Genomic DNA, 16,279 nt, shown 5'->3' on the forward strand with positions numbered 1-16,279 from the left:
CAACAACTAACCCTGCCCCCAGTAAATAAATGATGTTAACTACTAGTAGCTAAGTATTTTATATTTAATTAGGTCCATCACCTCTGCCTTCCTCTTGCCTATTAATATTATCTTTCAAAATCTTTGCTCTCTGTACTTTTCAAGTCAAAGCCTCCGTGTGTCTATCAAGGTCATGTTTATCATTCTCCTCATGATTTAAACATTGTGAGGAGTATCAAGTGGCACTTGGAAAGCATTTTGTACATCGAACTATGAGAAAGATGTTCCCGACCAGTGGGGCACCATCTGCATAGACTGCTCTTACTGCTTCAGCAGTTGCTTTCCACTCTTCTGACTTGGGAGAGACTCCCCGTCTGTGCTCACGTGAAGTAACGCAATAGGTTAAAAGAGTAGGGACTTTGGGTTTATTCGTTCATCCGACTACCTTTAGCACCTACTGAGTGCACAACTCTATCACAGTATCTTGAAAGGATACTATGAGAATTCAGTAAGGTACAAATCAAGTCTTTAGTATAGTGCCTAGCCCCTGATAAGTAAGCCATGCTTATGTGACTCCGCGACTTTATTTCCTCTCGAACATGTGAGTACATTTCCAAAGTCACTTTTCTTATGACATTGTTGAGCTCTGTCTCTTCTTCTGGCCCTTTACACTTCCATTTCCCAGAATCTGCCTCAGGGAGCATGGACTGTCATACCCAGTCACTTCTTCTCTTGTGTGGGTATTGCCAAATGTTGATCTCATCATACCTACCAGCTCAGCATTACCCTTCTCACTCAACATTCATTCAACAAATATTTTTCAAGTACCTCCCATATGCCAGGTACTCAGCTGGGTTTTATGGCTACAACAATAAGAAATACATGACGCCTAAAAAAAAGAAGTAACAAATGTGAAAAGGGAGAAGTTTAGGATGTACGGGTACTGTGGAACACGTTCAAAGTGAAGCACAACATACACGTAACACAATATTCATCTCACCTTCTTTTCCTTATGTCTTGATTGATCCTTCCCATCTTAGGATGGCATTGGGTATAATTACAGAAAATGATAAACAAAACTCAGCATGATTTAAGTACCATCAGATATGTCTTTTAGGGGAAGGAGGGTATTCATATGACTAAAAAGTGTAGGGATAACTAATGTTAGGAGAAACTTCCTCATTGAGACTCACAATAGGATCAAGAATTGCTTTCTTGCCGGGGATTTAGCTCAGTGGTTCCACCGCCTGCCTTGCAAGTGCAAGGTACCAAGTTTGATCCCCGGTACCAAAAAAAAAAAAATTGCTTTCCCTTGATTTCTCAGATTCTGTTGCTCAGTACTGAATTCCTCTACCAAGCTCCTGTCTTACTGTTCCCAAAATGATTGCCACAGACTACCGAGAATCCGTGCCTCCTGGTTCGTGGGCAGCAATAGCAAGTGCTTTAATTCCACATGATCACTCCACTAGCTACTCTGGCAGCTATTCTTTGGGCAGACAGAAACACGGATGTTGAAAGGTTATGTTTGAGCCAAGTAGCCCACCTCTAGATCCAAGGACAAGGTCAACTTTCCTAAAATACGTGTTTTGCCTCAGAGATCACGTGAAGGCATCATGTCCACCTTTCAGATTTACAGTTACCAAAAAATTGCTGGACAAATTGAGCTTCAATAAAACTTTCATCAATAAATAAGGCCAACGTTTCTCCACATTCTCAGCAGCACTTGGTTATTTTTTTGAAACTTACTATTGTAAACGTTGAGATATGTGAAATGGAATCTTAATATTTATGGACCATTCTTGTCTTTTTTTCTCATAAATTCCTAGTTTAGTTTGCCTCTTCTATAATTAGGTTACTTTTCAGCTGTGTCTTTTACAATCCATCTTTATCTCCATTGGTTTTTTGCTAATAATTTTTATCATTCTGAGTCTCTCCACTTCTATGTTGCTGGATTTTGCATACCGATATTTTGAATTTCATGGTATTTAAAGTTACCAATGCTTTCCTTATGGCTTGGTCTTTTGGTACCTTACTGAAAAGCTCCTTTTCTACCCAAAGATAATGAAAACAATTTTCTATATTTTCATCTGCACTTTTAAAATTTTTGTTATTCACCTCTAGGTCATTAAATCACCTGAAATTAGTATGGATAATGTAAGATAAAGACCTCATTTATTTACTTATTTATTGCTATTTGGCTGTTCAGTTTCTCTAGCACTATTTGTTGGCTGATTCCCAGTGGTCTCCCCCACCCCACCCAGTGGTTTTTTTAAGCAATAAGTTTCCATAAATGAGTGGGCTCTGGTCTCAGTATTCTGTCCACTAACAGCATTTTGTGCTTTAGAACATCCTTGCTTTTTCTGTGATTCTTTTCCTCCTTCCTAACCCTCCTTCCATATCTACCAGGTTGTCTTTATTCCTGTTCTTTTCCTCATGTTCCACTGATTTTAAAGCTACAATTTCTATGTTCTGTTCTTCAGAATTATCTTCAGCATCACTATATTTAATCTTGAGTTAACAGTGTCAGAGTTAATAATGGATTTACCTATACCCCAGGAAATATAAGCATTTTAGCACACTTAACACTTTTTGCTGTGTTTCGTCTTGCATGGTTTTAAAATTAGTATTTTACTTCCACTGTGTTTGTAATCATGCTCCCATTGGTGAACACCTTGCTGTTCCCTGCAATGTGCCTTGTTCAAATCACATACACACTTTCTAATTTATTTGTTCATTATTCCTTCTTGCATTCCTCTTGTTCATCTTTCAGCATTTTCCAAATATATATTATTTCACTAATTTCCAGCATTCATTGCTCTGTCGGTCTAATTGCTCCATGCTTATAGGTAATCTGTCTTTTCTTTTTGCTTGCATTTGCAATTACATCTTTGTGTTTGGTGTTCTGTGTTTCTCCATTGTGTGTCTCTATTGTGTGAGGTGGCATTTACTTGTTTATTTATTTTCTGTTTTATTATTCACAGAATTCAGTATGCCTCTTTTTATTCTGAAGATTCATATAATGTTTCTAGTTGAAAAAGTGCTAAACCATGATCTTTTAAAATGTTATTTTCTCCCCAGTCTCTTTATTCACTATTTTGAGTAACTTGCCATATACACATCAAATAAACTTACTCTGTCCTCCGTGTCTCCCAACCTTTCTTCCACACTTTCTATGTCTTTTATTTTTGCTGAACCACATTCTGTGTAATTTCTTCAGATCTACAGCCACTAATATTTCCTCTGCTGTGTCTAATTAATGTGATTTCACAGTGTGTTTTCTTCTTCCAGTTACATATGATTTATCTTGAGATTTTCTCTTCTGCTTTGTTTTTACAAAATGCACCAGTGTGTTTCTTTATAGTATATTGTTCTTTAATTCCAGTTATTATTTTTTATATTTCACTTCAATAAGTGTAAGCATTTTAAAGAATGTACAGCCTTTCTCCCACTGCCCTGAGATATTGACTTCTTCATGTACTATAAGCCCATCGAGTTGAGGCTGTGGTTTGCCCTGTGGATTACCATTTCTTCAGGTGGTTTGTAATTGGTGATTGTGAACTCATCTTCAGTGGAAGTTGTTTCTTTTGCTGTTGGGAATCACTCAAGCTGAGTTATAAACTTTGTATTTCCTCCCCTGTGATATCTAGTTTTTTTATATTCCTATATCAATAATTCAGCCATTAATCATAATAGCCTATGCCTGCATCTAGTGTCCATACATAGTTGCTATGATGTCAGTTCATGATCAGCTTGAATTTTGTAAGTTTGATAACTTGGAGACTTTCTCTTTAGCTTGTCCATATATGTTTTTAAAGTATTTAAGGTGTATATAGTTATATGTTCATGATGTGACGGTGCACTGCTGGGCTTTGTTTTTCATATTATTCAGTTAAAGTTCAAAGTATATCTCTCTTATCCAATTATCCATCCATCTATATTACTCCAAAGACTGAATGCCTTATAGATCAGCTTTTTGTTAATTTGGTGATAATCACGGATATTGGAAAGTTTTCTCCGTCTTTCAATTAGGAATACTAATTAGTCAAAAACACTCTGTGTTCCAATTTTCACATCTAAAAATAGAAGTAGTTTTAAACAGATGAAATAAAATCAATAACAAAAAATACCCCAGCATGGTGTCAGATATGTAGCAAAAAGAAAGGAACTTTAAAAAACAACAGAAAAACTTTCAATAAATTCTAGTCAGTATTGTTAGGGAATGTGATAGTTGAGTATGTATACTGATAAATGAAAGAAGCTCAGCAATTAACATATTTATAGGTGTGCCTCCCAGATTCTGGAGAGCAGATTTTTCTCCAGATGGAAGTCAAGTTGCCTGGCCTTGGTATCCAGGCAGCCTTTCCTGGTTTCTCTCCACACCTTTACCGGGAAACCACTTTCTTCAACCCTCTACCTTGTCAGTATACTAGAATTGCACAGGCAGTTACAGGCCACCCTCCTCTGATACTATTATTACCCCCATGTAGTATGCATGCTGCTTAATCACAGTGTCATCTTTTCCAAGATGGGGAGAAAATGAGCAATTTGGGTTAACAAGTCTCAGGCTAATGAACTAAAGAAGTGGAAAAAGCAGGTTAATACCTGATTCAGAACAAAGACTTAAAGGAGGCAGCTCTTCTGAGACATTTGAAAAACCACTTCTCATTGCCCATGTGTGGTACTCAGGTGGCCTTTATGTGCTGCCAGCTCATCAAATGTCTCCCTGCCGTGGGCCTTACCTGGGTTAAGTTCTTCAGCTATGCTTTTAAGTTGTCTCTTCTTGAAAGAGAGCAGAAAATTAAGGTTATGTCTCACAAAACTTGCCTTGTTTGGGAGACGGAGGTGAGGCTAGGTGACCAGAGGTGGGGGAAATTTGGGTTTGGAAGAAGCCTGTGAGTTTCCCCTTGTGGTTTCTCCCACCAGTGTCCCGAGTGACCTGAGTCTAAAGACCTGAGAAACAGCTGGATGGAAGGGGAGAAAGGGGAAGAGAGATTGGAAGAAGACAGGGTAAACATCCTCCCCTATCTGTACTGAGCTGGGGTGGAAATCAACTTCTTGTGTGATGTTTCAGAAATGCAAAGAATGTGCCATCAATTATTCAACAATCATTGGCTGAACACTTTCTCTGTGCCAGTACAAGTGAATAGTATATGCTCCGTGTGTAATGTGTTTATATTTATTATCTCACTTAACTTTCACAGCATTTCAAAGACCATATTAGATTATGTCCTTAAAAGTATATTGTGTTCCTTCTCAGTTGCTGAAAGGCAGAATTTTGCTCAACATGAAGGCATCATGATTTAATTGAAAAACAATTTGGCTTTCTAGCCAGATAAATCTAGATTTATTTCCCAGCTCTGGCATGCATTAGTTTTCTTACCATGATCAACATAATTTAAATTCTCCTAGGCTCAATCTGCTGGTGCATAAAATGGGGGTAAGAATAACTACCATGTAGGATAATCACAGAATTAAAATGAGATATGTTTAGATATTATAAGTTAAATTTTATTAAGCACTTTCTTTTGTGGCAGCATGTGCTAACCACTTTATAAATGCCTTATTTAATTCTCAAACACCCTCTCTAAAATACAAAATACCACAATTTCTTTTAAAGAAATTAAGGTTCATAAAAATTACAGGGTTCTTTTTTTCCCAAGGCCATAAATGACTAAGTGCCATTGCTGACATTCCGAGCCCTCCTGTGTTAATCTATCCTGGCTCTGGCCACTCTTCTTTAAAGGATTTGAAAGTCCTGGGAAAAAAAAGTGGAATAGTCACCATTTTTTGAGGTTTTTGTGTAAGTAATTTCTGCCTTATAAAGGCAGTTACACGTGGTAGTTTCTAAAATCCCTTCCAAGTCTAAAATCTTGTTTATACCTAAAATATTAGGCAAGGAACAAGCCTGTTTTGGCCATATTCGGTGTGGCATGAGCTATGAACCAGTTCCCTGAACCGCCGATGACTGTTGCTCTCGCTCCGTCTGCACAGCGAAGACCTCATGGTCCAGGCTCAGGGCTCCTTCCTCAGACTTCTATTCCCTGAATCTGTTTACATGGCTTCTCTTCTCTTTTCCTGACCCACCTCTAATCTGTGCCTATGCTGTTCAGCACAGTGTGGGCCCTGCTCAGAGTCCCCACCATGCTCAGCAGTTGGTGCCTAAGTTTTCCTCAGCCAGAGTCCGCCCTGGCCATAGCCCCAGCTTTCTTCCAGACAGCTTCCCTGCGTCACATCGAGTCTGGTCTCATTCCCCCACCATTGTTATTCTTCATCCATCCAAGAGACCCAAATCACAGCGCCTGAGTTGGAGGGGTTAACAACCAACGATCCAGAGTTACCCCAACCCTCCTGCCCCTCAGGAAACACAGCACAGGAAACCAGCTCAACACAAAGGTGCCTCCTCAGAAGTCCACAGCTTTCTCTCCTGGGTTGCATGCCCAGAAGCCTGGTCTGTCTTATAGGAGCCCCTCTGATATTTCTTTAAGATGGGATTTGAGTCCAGGAGAAACAAAGGTCTTTAATTATAAGTGAAGGATACAAAAGACAAACCCATACAAAACACTGTTCTTCTCCTTACACAAAGGAGAAATGGTGCTAAGAACTGGAAGGAACACTGGAAATGCTCTATTCAAACTCTTCATTTTATAGTTGTGGAAGCTGAGGCCATGCAAGAGAGTAACCCTTGATGTCTACTTTTTTGTTTGCCTTTTTCTCTGACCTACACATTTGTGCACGCATGCGCACACACGCACACACACTCAAATGTTTTTTCTCTCTCATACACATGTACACGCACATACGGACATGCACATAAACACACACGAGCTGAATTATACTACTACCTCTAAAAATTCATTTGCTTAAGTAAACCTAAATTATTAAAATGAGACAATTTCTCAGAGGATTAAACTCTACACCAAATATTTATTGGATGCACAGTCTTAGGAGAGTATATCATGTGGAAAAAGGAGAGAATTTGCTTCTAACTGGTTTAAATCGGTTTGAATGGACATTGCCATTCATTCACTGTGAGACTTTAGGTGACTTATGTACTATCTCTGGGTCACATTTGTCTCTTCTAAAGAAGATGACCTCTTCCTTCTGGGCCCATTAACAGGATTAGAGGTCCTTGAGGGGAACAGGCTTGTGCCCTGCCTGGCACACAGGAGGGGATGTAAGAAGATAATCCTCCCTGAGCATGGTGAAGTTCAGGAACTTTGAAAGATGGGGTTTTGGCAAGTGCTGTGGTGAGGAGAATTGAAGTAAACACACAGAGAGCAGCAAACCATCAACAACAGACCCATATTTGGGCTAACCACACCCAGCTTCACAGCAGCTTAAAGGACACAGAAGGAACAACAATGTGACTTGTTGACCTCCCAGGGATGGAGGTGTCTCTGGCATCACAGAGTAGCAGACCCTCCAGGCTCTGTGAGATGGAAGGAGTCCTGAGGGCGGCCTGCACACAGACTGCCTGCTCAGCAGACCCAGGCCGAAGGAGAAGCATAAGGCCCATGTTTCTCTTCTGGAGCCTGGAAATCTAAGGCAGCCCCTGGGGAGCCACTGGCAGCCTCCACTAGAGTGATAGAGCTGGGATGAGCCATGATATTGAGTTCCAGTAAAACCCACAGAATGTTCTGAACTAGTGACTAAGCCTGAGCTAAATAAGCAACCCCAGCCCCCACCTCAAGGAGGATGATGGCTCCATGTGGTATGGCCTAGTAATCTCTTTTCTCAAAAGAATGAAAGAGCCAAGAGGCTCTGCTTTGCAATTTTCAGCATTTCTTTAACAATCACATATGCAGCCCCATTTCACACTGATCGCTGTGTCAGGAGCTCTGTGTGATAGGGAAACTGGTAACTGTGTTCTCTGAAGCCCAGAGCCAGCTCAGGAACACCACGGGCCCCGGTGGAGCTGACCAGATGGCTCACATGCCTGCTACTCCCTCAAGTCTGCCAGAACAGCTTCACTTTTATTGATTTCATTTTATTGGCTTTCCTCATATTTTATTGAAAAAATAAAAGTGTAAAAGGTCCTGCTGTTTTTCAAGAGAAAAGAGGATATAAAACAGAATCTAGGGCAATGATGTTAAGCTAAAGGCATGATGGACCCTTTACTTAATGCCAAAGGGGCTAATTTGTTGTTTACTGTGTGCCAGGCACTGTTTCCTATTATAAATCCTTGTTTGACCTTAAAGTGACTACTATGATTAGCCCCATTTTACAGAGGAAGGAACTGAGTTCCAGAGAATTTGAGGACATTTGTTCAAATCAGCCAATAAACAGCCCAGTAGTTACTTCCTGCCAGGCACACTGGTGTTCCCCATGGCTGCACATCTGCTGTGGCGTGCTGCCTTCTATACTTGGTCTCTCTCGATGTTTGTGCTATGAGGTCCAAGCACCAGGGCCTCTGCCCAGCTTCCCACCTCTATCTGTAGACTCTTCTATGTTCAGTCTCTCTCCAATATTTCCTCTCTCAGAAAGGAGTTCCTTTCTACCCCACTGAAAATAGCGCCACCTCATGCCAGGCTTTCTCTTTTGCTTTTTTTCTTTAGCGCTTATTCAAACAGATAAAAGGTAGACATAAATGTGTTTCTGGTCTTCTATCTGTGAGTGTCAGCCTGTCAGCTCCAGAAGATACAGGGCCTTTTAAATTCCTATTATGTTGTCCATCCCTTACAGCCAAATTGGAATAAGTCCCCATAGAAATAAATATGTGAGGAGGGTCAAAAGGGAGGAAAAGAATGTAGATTGAGGAGGTCAGCATGTTGTAGAGTGATAGACCTAGAATGCATAGTCAGTCTGCATGAACTGCAATCACAGCTCTGCTCTCAATTAGCTGTGTGACCTTCAGCAAGTTTTCATTTCCTCATTTGTAGTAAGGATAATTACTTCAGACTTCCAATGCTGCTTCAAGGATTAAATGAGGTAGTGTGCAGAAATAAAAGGCTCTTCGTTGCTCTATTAATCCATTCTTTCTCTAGAGCTAGTTCTGGAAACACAGCTGAGCACACAGTAAGCATTCAATAAATACATGTTTGAGGACGAAATATTAGGTCATCAATGCAGATCTATCCATAGAAAGGCATGTTGTGTTTGTGAAAGACCACTAAAAAAAAGAGTAAGGAGAGCAGCAACTGGATTCTGGTCTGCCATGATTAACTGCACGCCCTTGGACAACTTGCCTCACCTCTGGGATTGACTGGGTAAAAGAAGCAGACTGGACAACATGATGCGTACATTGCCTTTTATCTCTGAAATCTGTAAAATTGAAAACAACAGCCCAAAGTTGATCTGGTTTCCCTTGGATTTCTGATAGTAAATCATCGACCCCAATTGTTGTCAGGAAACTAGGAAGCTGGAAAGATCTATTATGTCTTTTATTTGCTTCCTAGTTTTCAATCCAGATAAGAAATTCTTCATACATCTTGCATGAGAGAATAATGTTGGGTGGGTTGCCTGAGGGATGACCACATTTATAATGGGCAGTTCATTCACTCTCTTATCGGGCTTTCTGATGGTCGTTCTGGACTGGTGAGCCTCTTAACTGGCTGAGTTGAAGGAATGTATTTGCCCTCAATGAATAGGACAGGAGTAAGATGTATTGAGGTTGTCCTGGAGATTTCAGCCCCAAATCCACCTTGGAAAGTTCAGTGGTTTTGTTCTTGTTCCACGGAAAGAGTCAGTGTTTCTTTGTGACATGTAGATTTATTGGCAGAACCTGTTGCCAAGGGTTTTGTTGGCTTGTAAAGTCACATTGATGACCTGATGTGAAAGTTCTGTGTTCTTAACCAACATTTCCTTAGCCATCATTTCAAAGCAACCAAAATTTTACATCTGGCTTGCATTCAAAAACCTACATAGCCACAGTGGCTTCTAAGAATACAGAAAAGTAATCAGTTTTGTGGATTAATGTACTGTCGTCAGTGGACTAGCAAATACATCTCACTCATAACATGTGGATCGTTTGTAAACTCATTATAGGCCTCAAAAATGAGTAGTACACAATACTTTTTGATTTTCAAAACATTTTCACATGTGTCATTGGGCATTTGTAAAAGCTGCATAGAACTGGTATTATTACACCTCCCTATTTCATATGAAGAAGCTGAATCACAGGATGCCTTTACATCTTGCCTAATGACACAGATTAAAATCTAGATTTTCTGACAAACCCTTGGTGCAGGGTTGAAGGAGAGTAAATGAAATTGAAAAAAAAAAAAAAAAACAAGAAGGCAGAACTGCCTATATAGCCCAAAACAAGAGATGGTGCTGACTGCAGCATTCTTCCAACTTTCCCACCCCCACAGGGACAGAAAACCCCTAGGAAAGGAGACCTACTGTAGTAACCAGCAACCCACCTATAAAAGCAGCCAGAAGTAAGGTCTGAGCGACTTCCTGGCCCTACGGAAGTTCAGCAAGTACAGTGGTGGTAAAGTAGGATTGGAAGTAGGATTCCACTAAGGAATCACCCAGGCCTAGGTGTGGAGACAGCTGTGTGACTTACTCCACACTACTTCCTCTCTTTATACTCCCTGTATCTCAGTCTGCTGAGGGGCAAGTAAGACCAGGCCCCCATAAACCATCAGAGTCATTAAATAGTCCATGCAAAGTGCAGGGCAGAGCCCTCAGAGCAGAGCAGCATCTCCAACCATGTGTGATGGTGAGCAAATTGCTTCACCTCATCAGGCTTCAACTAACGCGTAAACATAAGGTGACCGGATTATATGATCGCCGACTTTTATTTTCTCTAAGCTCTACTATGACTTGTGACTGTAACCCATGGGAGAGAGAGGCAGGACATGTCACTGAGGCCCGTTAATCTGGAATGCAGGTGAGTGAGTAGAGGGCAGCTGTGGCAACTTCTCCCTGATAATAGGGTTATATTAATAAAACTACTTTTACTGGGGATCTGCTAAATCACATATTATCTCCTGAACCCTCCTTGGAAAAACTGCAAAACAGTTCATGTTGTCATATTCTACAAATGCAGGAAAACTAAAGCTCACACAGGCCATGTTGACTTTTCAAAGCCATGTGGGAGTCACTGCTGCAGCAAGATCTGTTCCATCTGCCCCCGGGTCTACGTCCTTTGCAGTCCCGGCCTCTGTTATTTCAAATAGTTGTTTAATCCCTGTCTGACCTTTGTTTTCCTTCCTTCTATGTCAGCTTTTCTTTCTATCTTCATCATTTAACCTAATAACTATATAATGCATACTTTTTAAATGTACCCTCTGCTGCTTTGTGGGCTTTTGTATGCCATCTATTATTATCTGCTTAAATCTGTGTCTTTATTGCATAATTCAGCATTTTAATATTCACTTGGAAGAGTGTTTTGAGTCACTGCTCTGCAAAGGTGCTGTATTAAATTACGTTCATTATTCTTGCTAAATGTAGACAAGTCATGGTTCAGGTGAACTAGAAAGTAACTCCCATTATCCTCTGCACATTCCATCACATGTGCTATTCTATGTGACATTTATCAACACAGCATTGAGGCATTTTAAAGAAAGAAAAAAAATCACTTTAAATTCCAAAGCATTTAACTAACACCGAGCCAAATTTCTCAGGTGAAAAAGTCACTTCCTCGCTACAGGTTATACCTAGCCACAACTCTTGAAACACAGTGCAAAGCATAAAAACACACGCTAAGAAGCAGGGTATGTGAACTATAAAACCTGTCGCTGCAATGTATGTTGCATCCTGCTTGTGATCGTAGCCATGTTATTCATCACAACAAATGGCTTCTTGTATACCAAGGACCCAGAGGCTGTGTCGACCTTCTCCTAAGTCCTCTTGGCCTCTTCTGTCCTTGTTATTTTTCTAGCCTTGTGCAAAAACTCTTTGTTTTCTAAGGGAAATGCCATCTTTGCATTCTGCCTTTCAACCATCCCTTTGGCTGGCATTTACCAACCTCACTTCCTTTCATCATGAAGAAATCACAGACTTGATTTCAACTCCACCTTTAGGCAATACAAGTGCTCGGATGGAGTGCGAAGTCATAGCCTGGAATCCCCAGGCACAGATACAGAGACGAGGACACAGGTGCTCCTGACATGTCAAGGCAATATTCCCGGGAACACTGGTAAAAGGGTGGGGCAGACCTGCAAGGAATCTTCAGTGAGGTCCTGGAAGGGAGCTTTCTCCTTGAAGCATATGGGATCCCTGCAGCGTAGGTTCCACCTAAGAAGCAGAGGAGCTGGGTGGTTTCCATTCCTACATCCTTCAGTCCTCAGTCAAAGGCCACTAAACTAGGGAAGGGAGAAGGCAAACTTGCAAGGACAGTCTGCAAGCTGGAGCAAAGCCGCTCCAGGAGCTGGGCTCTTGAGAAAGGAAACAAATCCAGAGGGGTTTAGGGTGAAATACCAACACTGTCCACTAGAGCAGTCAACTTGATGAGCCAACCAAAGCCTAGTGCTGTAATTTATTGACATTTGTAGTAGTTTGAGAGAGCAATCATAATTAATACTGCGCCAACTGCGTGAATGAAACACCAGCTTATTGCTCACGGTTCTGAATGCCAGAGTCCACCGTCATTGTGACAGCAGGGTTGGTTTCTCTTGATGGCTATGAGGGAACAGTTGTGCCCAGGTGTCTCTCCTAAGGGTGAAAGTGGCCCTCTCTTCATGGCTCTCTTCACAGCACCTTCCTCAGTGAAGACCACCGCTGTGTTCTTATTTTCTCTTTTTACAAGGACACCATGGCATTTATAAGGGGGCCACCCTATTAGAGTGTGTGACTCATCTCAGCTCATTACGTCTGCAGTGACACCATTTCCAAGCAAAGTCACATTCTGTGGTACTAGTTCTTCAACATGCAAATGTTAAGGGTGTGTAATTCAACCTATAGCAATATTCTTCCATTTAAAAAAGTATTAAAGCCCAATTCAGTAAGCTACTTCCAGTGTCCTCATTCAACTTCTTACCTCCTGGTACTCCTCCCTGGAATCTTGAACTCTTCACTTTGTATTCCTATCACATTCGTCCTTTGTCTTTCTTATAATCTTTAGTCCTTGGAGAATTCAAGACATGGCTATCAATTTTCAGGCATCTGAAGAAACGCTTGTGAGTCATAAACTCCTATATCAATTTTAATGGTCATTTCTTATTCTTTAGGAAATGTATGTTGAGATCAATTCTTGTAATTTGTACTTTTTCCTTGGTGTTTCTGATTTTAGAAAAGTCTGTAAGTGATGGATGGAATGAAGAAGGGAGAGAATAACTTTAAAGCCATCCTAGTGATGCAATTTATAAAAAGTGGGAGGCTGATTTAGGAAACCACATATAAGATTCAAGAAAAGAAATAAACTCAAGCCATGACCCTAAAAATAATTGTATAGGTTTAGCAACTCATTAGATATTGACAGAGATGTCATAGGGAGAAAAGGCAGCTCTTGATAGATTTTTTTTGTACCAAATTCTATGGTGCATCCTAACAACACACACAATTTTATTCCTACACTACTACTGGTTCCCCATTTCCCTCACTGGTGCTTACCTGAAAAATGTCCCAAACAATGGTGAAACAGGAAATCCTGCTTGGACTCCCTGCCAGAGAGCAAGCCTCTCCTGCTTTTGTTCTCTATTTGTATCATGTAAACCTTCTCATCATCATCCTTCTTACAGTGGGCTGCAATTTTTCTCACAGATGTCCCTCTCTTTAAATGGGACTTCATTGAAGAAAACAACATGTTACATCCATCTTCGTATTCATACCTAGTACAATGTCTTGCTCTTGAGTAGAGTTAAGAAATATTTGATAAATGAATACATGTGTGTAAACAGATCAAATCAGTTGGATGGTGCATACTAACATGAGAATCTTGCAGTGCTCTTGGGGTGTTCTCTCTTTTATGAGTTCACAGTGATTCCGAGAGAAGAAGGTCCCAGTAGAGGAGAGACAGGTTATTATCACTAGGAGCTCCCTCCCTCCAAGCTATGGCTGAAGCTCACACGGCTCACATGATTCTCACATGGCTGAAGCTGCTTGTTTTCAATAATTTCCCTGTAAATGAGCTATCTTTCCTGCCCAATTAGAATATTTCTACTGAAATTATGATAGGAATGGACCGACTTACCCCCACTTGTCCATTTTGCGGGACTTTAACACTGATACCCAGATGTCTGTAATCAAGCAAGCAGAGAACTGTAAGAAGAGCATGGACTTTAGAAAGGCATGAACCATTTTTAATTACAGTGCCAGTGACTTTGGACAAGTGACTGAAAAATCTCAGATTCCTCATCTATGATTAGAGCTAATAATAACTGACCTTCAGCATCTTGGTAATTATAAAAATTATACAACCCATGGTGCAAGACCTAGCTTTGTTCCCCAAAAGGGGTACTATGGACATATAGGATGGAGAATTTCCCTTTATGAAAATCTGTTGCATGTATTTAAAGACATTAAATATTTCTGGAAGCTAAATTCTAAATGCCAACATTGCACCCCCGGTCAATAGGGCAGCCCTAAGTGCCCCCACACACACTGTGAGAAGCCCCATCATTATCAGAGATCAAACCAGCTAATGCTGCTAGGAAGTATTTAATGACTTTGTTTGGCTCACTGCATATAATCCTTGTAAACATTTTATGATGCACTGGGAGGTTAAATAAATGGTTAAGCTGTACAATGGAGAGTAAGAATACTACACATACAGGCTTGTTAGTCTGCCACCCAGACCATCCAGACCAGGAGAGTTAGTAGGTGCTTAATAAATCTTCTTCTTCCTCCTCCCAAAGTGACCTCATTTCTGGTACCCTTGGAATGGAAGCTCTACCAGTTGGTTTCTTTCCATGCCTCTGTCTTGGGGTACCCCAGCTATGCAGCATTGGACAAAGCCCAATCTTAGTAAGGATAAAAATATTTTTTCCTCTTTCTAAAATTGACAGATATCTCAGAACCAAACTTGTCTTGCTGGAATATGGCACAGCCCTCTGAGGGTTTTCACTGGAGGCAAATGAATGAGGTATTAACCCACACATTTCCCCCTCACTTCACTCTCCTTTCCCTTCCATTTCTTCAAGGTTCTCCTCTGCTTCTGCTTCCGGGAACATTTCTCGCTATGTTGAGTTTTGTTACTGTGGATTCTGGCTGGAGAACTTTCAATATAAATCCAGAATCAAGAATCCTTCTAAATAAAGTGTGGAACCACTGGCCTGGTAGCGTACTGCACTTCTGGTAAAAGGCCGAAGTCAATCAACTGACTAATGCTCTAGGGCAGACATGCTCCTTGCTGCACGCCACCTGCAGATCATAACCCTGAGAAGGTGCTTCAGGAGAAGAGTAAGGAAGGGTAGCCTTACCAGAAGAAGGGACTGAGGCCCGAAGAATCTTACACCGGTACTTCTGCTACCTCCTGATCACCTCATGAACCTTGTGATCACCGGCTTCTCTTCCTTTAACAGGGAAGCGCCAAAATACATGCTTCTTATACTCCTTGACTTAAGAGTCTCGAAAATTCCAAAAAGTTAGGCTTAACATCAGGACAAAGACTGCAAGGTCAAGAGTTAGGAAGGATGCCGGAAAAAAAAGGTGGATGAAGTAAAAGGCCGGCTCAAATCAAGGTAGGGCACATGGAGCCCCGCAGGTGTCCAGTGGGGGTGAAGAATGTGGAGTAGCACAAAGTCCAGCAATAATTTCCTCCCAGGAGGACCTATAGCCAATTCATATTTAGTTATTGATTTACATGAATAAGAAGGAAATCACTGTGGATTATTTATTTATTGTCTGTGTTTGTCTAGATTCCAGAAGGCGTGGCTTGAGAGGACTCGGAATCATTGAGGAGGTGGCACAGAATCCAAGGTGTTTCAGGAGTGGGCAGCATTCCAGCCTCCATTCGGCTGCCTCAGAGATGTCAGTATGGCAGCATGGGGCCGTGTGGGGATCCTGATGATCTCCCAGGTGAGCTCACGTCCCAGTAACAATGTTTTTCAGCACTGGGACCTTGACTGCTTTTTTGTTTTTCCCCAGCCCTACCTCTTCCTTCTGTTATCAGAGATAATACATTCTAATTCGAGCATGGTGAGTATTAAGGTAGATCACGTGTATTTATGGACTATATATGTATATAATAGGTATATAGATACCAACGTAAGATATGTAAAATAATTTGCATAGACTTAAATCATCTGAAGGACTCTCAGAAATCACTCGTCCAAGCTTCCCAGAACACAAGTGTAGGAACTAGAGTTCAACACGTAGTCGTCTGCTCATTATTATACTTGTCCAAGGTCCATTCAGTTGAAGTCCAATTGCAACAAGCTTCAGGCCCAGGTTGAAATCAAACCATGGTCCAATA

General features: G+C 41.0%; 1 long non-coding RNA gene across 4 annotated transcripts in view; it reads right to left on the reverse strand.

Moving 5' to 3' along the window:
- Positions 1 to 15,650, reverse strand: part of LOC147830255 (uncharacterized) — a 99,453-nt gene extending 83,803 nt beyond the window's left edge. For 2 of the 4 annotated variants that reach the window (XR_015441404.1, XR_015441403.1), the window contains exons 1-2: positions 15,285 to 15,650; positions 14,057 to 14,102 (exon numbers count right to left, since the gene is read on the reverse strand). This is a non-coding gene — a long non-coding RNA (uncharacterized LOC147830255). Of the gene's footprint in view, positions 1 to 14,056; positions 14,125 to 15,284 lie in introns of all 4 variants that reach the window. The other 2 variants (XR_015441401.1, XR_015441402.1) reach the window with 2 other exon arrangements.
- Positions 15,651 to 16,279: the final 629 nt, after the last annotated feature.

Source organism: Heterocephalus glaber, unplaced genomic scaffold (assembly GCF_053883595.1).
Source record: "Heterocephalus glaber isolate CG9 unplaced genomic scaffold, H.glaber_assembly_v1.0 deba00000281, whole genome shotgun sequence".
Lineage (NCBI taxonomy): Eukaryota > Metazoa > Chordata > Mammalia > Rodentia > Bathyergidae > Heterocephalus > Heterocephalus glaber.